The following is an 8,281-nucleotide window of genomic DNA, read 5'->3' on the forward strand; positions in this document are numbered from 1 at the left end:
GGCACTGTCTCCCCCCACACACACACAACAGGGCATGGTCATGCCACAATCCCTTCTGTATTTTTTTTACTGTCAGGACTAGGAGCATGCACACATGTGCACTCAACACCTCGGCAACAACGCTGGGATTTGAACTACACAGTCAACCATGTGGGATCCAGCAGCTTTAACTACTCAGCTATGGCACCAAACCAAAATGCAATTAATTTTTTTTAAAGTTTGGGAAACTGAACTTTACTAAAAACATGCTCTGGGCCAGCCGGTGGTATGGGGACTAAGGCATCTGGATCCCAAATGGTCAACTGTGCAATTTGAGTCTCAGACACAGCAGCTTGAAAAATATCCTATGCATGCGTGCCCCAAATCCTGAGGGCACAGAGAAATGGAGAAGAGACTGTGGTATGGCTTCCCTCATGAGGGATGCTTTCTCACTCCCAGCCCCTCTGTGGGGTGATTTCTCACGTTCCCTCTGTCTCTGTCTGGCAAGCACACATGCCCTCAGGAAAATTTAGGGGGGAAAAAACAAAAAAAGCTCTGAGTAAAACACTTTTTATTTTAATGTCAGAGGATACACGTGTATGTGTGAAAAAGAGAGGAAACGAGAGAGAACTTCTCCCAACAGGGCCCCGGCACGTGGCAATCCATTTTTTCCTATTCTCCCTTTCAGGGTCGTGGGCACATGCACACACCTGGGCTGCTCCTCAAGTTCCCAGGGCCAGGACTTACGCCCTACTTGGTCATGTGGGACCCAGCTTCCTCTGCACAGCACTTAACCACTGAGCTATGAGGCCAGCCCTGTAACACTTTAAAAGAACATATAAAAGCAAGTCACAGACTAGGAGAAAATGTTTGCGAAATGAATATTTGATAAAGGAGTGGCATCTAAAATATATTTTTAAAAACTCTTCAAACTCAATAATAAGAAAACTGACACCCCAACTTAAAAATGAAGATTTGAACAGATACCTCACCAAAGAAGACCTGCAGATGGAAAATAAGCATATGAAAAAATGCCCAAAAGTCAGGAGCAGTGTTGTCTCCTTATAATCCCAGAAATTCAAAAAGCTGAGGCAGAAAGTACTTCAGTTCGAGGTTAGCCTGGGCAATAGAGTGAAACCCTGTCTAAAAAAGAGCCAGGCAAGGTGTTTCATGCCTGAAGTCCCAGCTAGATAGAAAGCCAAAGCAGAAGGATTATGACAGAGGGAAAAAGCTCAATAACATGTGTCACTAAAGGATTGCAAATAAAATAATAATGATATACCACTACATACCTATTAAATAGGCAAAATCCGAAACACCAGTACCACCAAATACTGGCAATGGTGAAGAACAACAGAAACACTCACCAAATACTAGCAAAGATGTAGAACAACAGAAACATTCAGTCACTGTTAATGGGAATGCAAAATGGTACAGCAACTTCAAAAAACAGCGTGGCGGTTTCTTATAGAACCTTACATAGGGACCAGCATGGTACAGCGGTTAAATCGCTGGACTCTATCATAGTCAACCATGGTCTGAATCTCGGATCCGAGCTTAAAACACACAGGGTGTGTGTTCGTGCATGCCCAAAATCCCAAGAGGAGAATACAGGAGAAGGGATTGAGGCATGGCCATCTTCTCTAGGGGGTGATTTCTTGCTTTCTGTCTCTCTGTGTCTCTCCAGCGAGCACATGTGCCCTATAGCAAAAATCTCCCTAAAAAATAAAATTAAAAAAAAAAAAATAGGACCAGCAGTTAGCATGATGGCTATGTTGCTGGACTCCCATATAATCGACCGTGGTTCGAGTCCCGGACCCGGGGCTTAAACTCACGCTGGGCACATGTGCGTGCATACCCAAGATCCCGAGAGGAGAATGGAAAAGGGATTGCGGTGTGGCCATCCTCCCCGGGGGGGGGGGGGGATTGATTTCTCGCTTTCTGTCTCTCTGTCTCTCTCTGTCTTTCTGGTGAACACACACGCTCTATAGCAAAAACCTCTCAAAAAAATATAATAATAATATACTCGGGGGCCAGCAGGTAGCATTTTGGTTGGGGCAGTGGACACTCCCACATAGCTGCTCACAGTGCAAGTCCTGAACCTAGTGGCTTGCTTTCTCACTTTTCCTCTCTCTCTCTCTCTCTCTCTCTCTCTGTCTCTGTCTCTCTCTAGTCAAATTAAAATAAATGAATAAAATTATAATAAATAATTCTTAAAAAAAGAAAACCTCATATACTCTTGTGAAATGATCCAGCAATTGCACTCCTTAGTATTTACCCAAATGAGCTGAAATTTATGATTAACATGATTAAACATGCACATGAATGTTTACAGCAGTTTTATTCCTAATTGCCAAAAATTAGAAGCAATTAAGATAGTCTTTATTAAGTTAATACACAAATACTTAGTATGTCCAGATGATAGGATACCATTCAGCACTTAAAAGAAATGAGCTACCAAGTCATAAAAAAAAAAAAAAAAAAAAAGCAAAAAAAAAAAAAAAAAAAAAAAAAAAAAAAAAAAGGAAGACCCTTTCAGGACATATTACACTAAGAGAAAGAAGCCAATCTGAAAAGGTTACATAATTCCTATATGATTCCAACATAGGACATTCTAGAAAGGCTAAACTACAGAGAATTAGAAAAGAATCAGTGGTTGCCAAGGGTTTGAGGAGGGTGGAACCCAGGGATGAATAGGTAAAGCAAGGACATATTTAGGGAAGTGAATTATTCTGTATCGTACGTATTGTGATAGTGAATATATGTCATTAGACATCTGTGAAAACTAACAGAGGGCCAGCAGGTGGCGTGGTGGTTAAGGGTGCTGGGCTCTCCATATGGCTGACTGCAGTTTGAGTTCCAAACCTGGCAGCTTGCTTTCTCACTTTCTCTCTCTCTCACCCTGTCCCTTTCTGATCAAATTTAAATAAATAAATAAAGTAATGTTTTTTAAAAAGAATTATTTATTTATTTATTTCCATTTGTTGCTGTTGTTTTTTAATTTGACCAGACAGAGACAGAGAGAGAAAAAAGGAAAGTGAGAAAGCCACCAGGTCCAGGACTCAAATCATGGTCAGCCATGTGGGAAGCCAACACCCCCAACCACCACACCAGCTGCCGACCCCAATAAAGTAATTCTTAAAAAAAAAAAAAAAAAAAAAAAAAACTGGATAAATGAAGGTTAATGGGGGGAGGGGCCAATCAATGGCACAGCAGTAACACAAGTGGACCTATATGGGGAAGGTCTTGGATTCACATCCTAGGACCTCCCTGTGTGTGCCAGTGATCTAGACTGACTAAAACTGAGGGTGGATCACAGCATGAAGAATTTGTTGAAGGTTTCTTTTCTTTTTTTCTTTCTTCCTTCCTTTTTTTTTTTTTAAATTGCCAGAGAATATATGCACTCACCAGAGAGACATAGAGAGAGACAGACACAGGGAGAAAGCTTTCCCAGTGGGGTGTGATCACACCACAAGCTCTTCTCCATTTTTCCATCCTGTCAGAGGTCGGGGCATACATGCACACATGCCCAGTATGTTTTTCAAGCCACCAGGGCTGAGATTTGAACCATAGCTAGTCATGTAGGATCTGGGCCCCTTAATCATTATACTACAGGGACAGCCCAGGGGTGCTTGTTTTTCTGTCTTTTTCTGTCTCTCTGTGTCTCTTTCTCATGGAAGAAGTAAATGTATTTTAAAATTGTTAGAAATACTGTTTAAAAAGAGAAGTTCATAGAAAATACATATTATGAAAAACTATGTGTGGATTTTAAAATTTTTCTTACACCAAAATAAATTACTTTAATTCCATTTTTTCATGAGCTTTTTGAAGTCCCCAATACAACATAAAGAGTAAATGGTAATATAAACTGTGGCCTTCAGTTAATAATAATCCAACAATATGAGCCCATCAATTATAACAAACGTATTACACTAAATCAAAATGTTACTAACAGAAAATTATAGGGAAGGGGATATATGGGAATTCATTTTTTAATTATTTATTTTATTTTATTTTTCTGTAACCTATCATTTTTTTAACCTAAAACTTGTATAAAGTCATATTTTAATTTTTAATATTTATTTATTTAATTCCATTTGTTATTATTATTTTTTAATTTGACCAGAGAGAGAGAAAAAAGGAAAGTGAGAAAGCAAGCTGCCAAGTCTGAGACTCAAACCACAGTCAGCCATGTGAGAATCCAGTGTCTTTAACTACCATGCCACCTGCCGGTCCCCTAAAGTCAATTTTTTAAAAATATTTTTATAATCCTCAAGTCCAATCATTAGTTTATTTATTTATTTCACTCATGAGAGAGACAGAGACACAGATACAGAAAACTCTCAATAGGGTCTTCAAATTACAAACTGCCCTAGCCCCAACTCTGCAGGGTCATGGGATATGTGTATGTCATGTACAGAGAAGCTCTGGGAAGTAAACCGGGACTTTCTCATGTGGTCCAGCTGTGTTACCACCATGCCACCATCAAGCCCCAAGTCCCAGATTTCTCACAGAAACAGAAGCAGAGTAGGGAGTTGAGCGGGGAAACTTCAGTATACCTTTATATGGTTACAACCTGTTGAGATTCTCAGTTGGTAACAAAATACATCACAGTCAGATCAGCTAAACAATACAAGCCCATAATACAGCACTGACAACCAACCAACCTGCTGGGACCAGCAGATGGTGTAACAGTAACATCACTGGACTCCCGCATGGCCAACCGTGGTTCAAATCCCGGACCTGGAAGCTTAAAACTCATGCTGGGAGCATGTGCATGCATGCCCAAAATCCCCAAAGGAGAATGGAAGCAAAGGGATTACAACAAGGCCATCCCCACTAAGGGGTCATTTCCTGCTTTCTGTCTCTCTGACTCTGTCTCTCCGGCAAGTGCACACATCCCATAGCAAAAATTAAAAAAAAAAAAAAAATTAAAAAAAAAAAAAGTTAACCAGCTTGGAAATCAAGTTCAGGCCTACAAGAAATTATTTCCAAGTCAGCCCTATAGGTTAGTGTTTAAAGGCAGTCACGTCCTGGAGCCAGCAGGTGGTACAGTGGTATAGTGGTGTAGGTGCTGGACTCCCACATGGCTGACCACAGTTCGAGCCCCAGGCCCAGTAGCTTAAAACTCAGACCAGGCATGTGTGCGTGTGTACCCAAAATCCCAAAAGGAGAAGGGATTGCAGCATGGCCTCTGACGGGTGATTTCTCAATTTGCCCCTTACTGTCTCTCTCTAGTGAGCACCCCATGGCAAAAACCTAAAAGTGGGGGGGAGTCAGATCCCACATGGTCAACTGCAGTCCAAATTCCAGTCCCAGTGGCTTGTAAAATAGACTGAGGATGGGACCAGCAGTTAGTGTAATGGCTATGTCGCTGGACTCCCATGTATTTGACCATGGTTCGAGTCCCGGACCTGGTGGCTTGAAATTCACGCCGGGCGTGTGTGTGTGCGTGCCCAAGATCCCAAGAGAAGAATGAAAGAGAAGGGGTTGTGGTGTGGCCATTCCCCTGGGGGGGGGTGTGATTTCTTGCTTTCTGTCTCTCTTTCTCTGTCTGTCTGGTGAGCGCACGCGCCCTATAGCAAAAACCTCTCAAAAAAAAAAAAAAAGAAAAAAGAAAAATAGACTGAGTGTGTGTATGTATCTGCGTGTCTGCCCAAAATCCTGACAGGACAGAGAAATGAAGGAGAAGGAATTGTGATATGACCATGCCCCATTAGGGGGATGCTTTCTCCCTTCCCACCCCTCCTTCCCTCTCTCTGTCTCTGGTGATTGCACGTGCTCTCTGGCAGTTAAAAAAAAAAAAAGAAGAAGAAATTACTTCCAATCTACTATTGGTCAGTTGAAAACATCCTGAAAATGACTGCCGAAAAGAGTAGAAGAAAGGCTAAAGTGCTTAGCGGGTAAAATTGCAGATTACCTGGGTAAACAGGTAACTCCCTCTAGTTAAGAAAAGGTGCTGCTCTGATTAGGAGTAAGTCAAAGGAACAGTGAAAATCAGTTATTATAAAATGGAGTGATCCTGTGTTGGGCACACAGGAGAGATTTAATAAACAAAAACCACCTAACTGTGCATCAAGTGTACATTCTGAACATAAACTGTAATGTGTAACCGCTTACTTGATATCTAAACAAAGTAATTTCCAGAAGACATAAGAAAATCATTCCTCTCATTTCTACTCAGAATCTATCTAAAAACTAGCCATATATTAACTTTATGTCTAAGAGTACATTATACTAATGTCTATAGATTTTTTTGAAAATCTTCTATTCAAGTATCATCTGAAGACAGTTAATGAGTGGTTACATAATTCACAGAAATATTTATAATGTCTGGCACATAAATGGCAAAATGTTCCCTTTTTTTTGGTCAAAGAAGCATTGCCCAGGGAAGGTATGTCAGAATTCTGATCTTTAGTCTCGTTTTCTTGAAAAGTAACTCATTAAGAAGGTCTCTATTCAAACATATTTTACAAGTATGTGGGATGTGTTTGTTTTTCTGCTGTAACAAGAACTAACTTGAGAGAAGAGCATATTAACAAGTTCTCAAGAAAGTGGTAATTAGCATATTGGAAACTGACATTTCTGGCACATGGAACCTAAAGCAAGAGTGTCTATCCTCTAGTCATGAGTCATGGATTAGGCTGCCTCTCTATTTATTGTGAAGCAATCTTTCAGTAAAAGGAGCAGCAAGAAAAAATACAACTTATGAATAACAACTTGGACAGGCTCCCAGGAAGAAATCAGAGTGAAGCTAGGTCTGGGAAAATTAGTATATTATCCATTATACTAATGCCGTCTTTTCTTAATCACTCCTACTCTTTGTTAATGGCAGAGAGAAAGTGAAATTTAGTCTTTAGTTCTAACTAAAGTTCTCTTTTCTGTGGCTTTTAGTATTACTGAATGAAACTGTACCAATATTAACTTGGTCTTATGTTTTGTGATACTAAATCATTTAATGCATCATTATAAATTATTTTGTGGTGACACGCGTGATAAGCTCTCACCTGTCACATATTCACCCCAGCACACACACACAATGACACCAGAAGGCAACACTCTGCTTTACCTTCTGCTGAAAAGTCTGCTACCTCCAACGCTTGAGGTCCATACACGAAGCCTTCCTGGAATCTATGAACATAGCAGAGGCAAAAGGCAGAGAAGTTTATGTAGATTTAAAGTTACACTGCCCAAAACATATAATGCCAAATGCCTATCACAAGTCTACATATCTGCCAAGGAAATTAGATTTTAGATTTGACAGTGTGTAAACCAACAATATATTGATAACATTCACTGTTCATTATATATTATCCAGCTAATGTATGAAAAGACCAAAAATTGAACCTTAACTAATTTATATTCTTGTTGAAAGAAGTAATTACACTGTGGAAAAACTAAAAGAGCAATAAAGTATGTATCCTTACGTACGGAAATTGACATTATATGACAGCCAATACATATATAAGGAATATAAAATAAATTAAGGAGAAAAAAATACTTCATGAAATGACATAGGCAGCAGCCAGTAGCTGGCGTGGTGGTGAAGGTGGCTGGATCCCAAATAGCCGATGGCATGGTTTGAGTTCTGGGCCTGGCACCCGTGTGCTGTGTATGCAAGCCCAAAATCCAGAGAGGAGAATTGGAGGAGAAGGGATTGCAGTGTGACAATCACACCTGAGGGGTATTTTTCATTCTGTCTGTCTGTCTGTCCAACAAGCACACATGTCCTAGAGCAAATTATTTAAAATAATAAAAAAATATATTTTGGGACCAGCAGTTAGCATAATGGCTATGTCGCTGAACTCCCATGTAGCCAACCGCGGTTTGAGTCCCGGACCCAGTGACTAAACTCACACCAGGCACGTATGCATGTGTGTCCAAGATCCCAAGAGGAGAATGGAGGAGAAGGGATTGCGGCATGGCCATCCCCCCTGGGTGGGTGATTTCTTGCTTTCTATCTCTGTCTTCTCTTTCTGGTGAGTGCACGCACCCTATGGAAAAAAAAAAAAAAAAAACTCTCCCAAACAAAAAAATCTTTTAATGGAATATGGTAGGCAATACACATTCTCTGCTAAGGGGCATGAACTGTTGGAAATGCAGGAGAATGCAGGAGAGACAAATCTAAGGAACAGCAGTTGGCATAATGGCTATGTCGCTGGACTCTCATGTTGTCAACCACGGTTCAAGTCCCAGACCCGGTGGCTTAAACTCATGCCAGGCACATGTGCGTGTGTGCCCAAGATCCTGAGAGAATGGAGGAGAAAGGATTGTAGTGTAGTCATCCCCCGGGGGGCGGGGG

The 8,281-nt window shown here is 40.7% G+C and overlaps 1 protein-coding gene across 3 annotated transcripts in view; it reads right to left on the minus strand.

Annotated features, from left to right (window-relative positions):
• CDK19 (cyclin dependent kinase 19) overlaps positions 1-8,281 on the minus strand; it is a 163,707-nt gene that overhangs the window by 125,717 nt on the left and 29,709 nt on the right. Inside the window, exon 2 of one of the 3 annotated variants that reach the window (XM_014591043.2) lies at positions 7,049-7,110. The exons of the other annotated variants lie outside the window; for them this stretch is intronic. The gene's annotated coding sequence lies outside the window, so the exon portion shown is untranslated. The remainder of the gene's footprint in view (positions 1-7,048; positions 7,111-8,281) is intronic. 3 annotated transcript variants of the gene reach the window in all.

This window comes from Tupaia chinensis, unplaced genomic scaffold, assembly GCF_000334495.1.
Source record: "Tupaia chinensis unplaced genomic scaffold, TupChi_1.0 Scaffold000527_1, whole genome shotgun sequence".
Classification (NCBI taxonomy): Eukaryota; Metazoa; Chordata; class Mammalia; order Scandentia; family Tupaiidae; genus Tupaia; species Tupaia belangeri.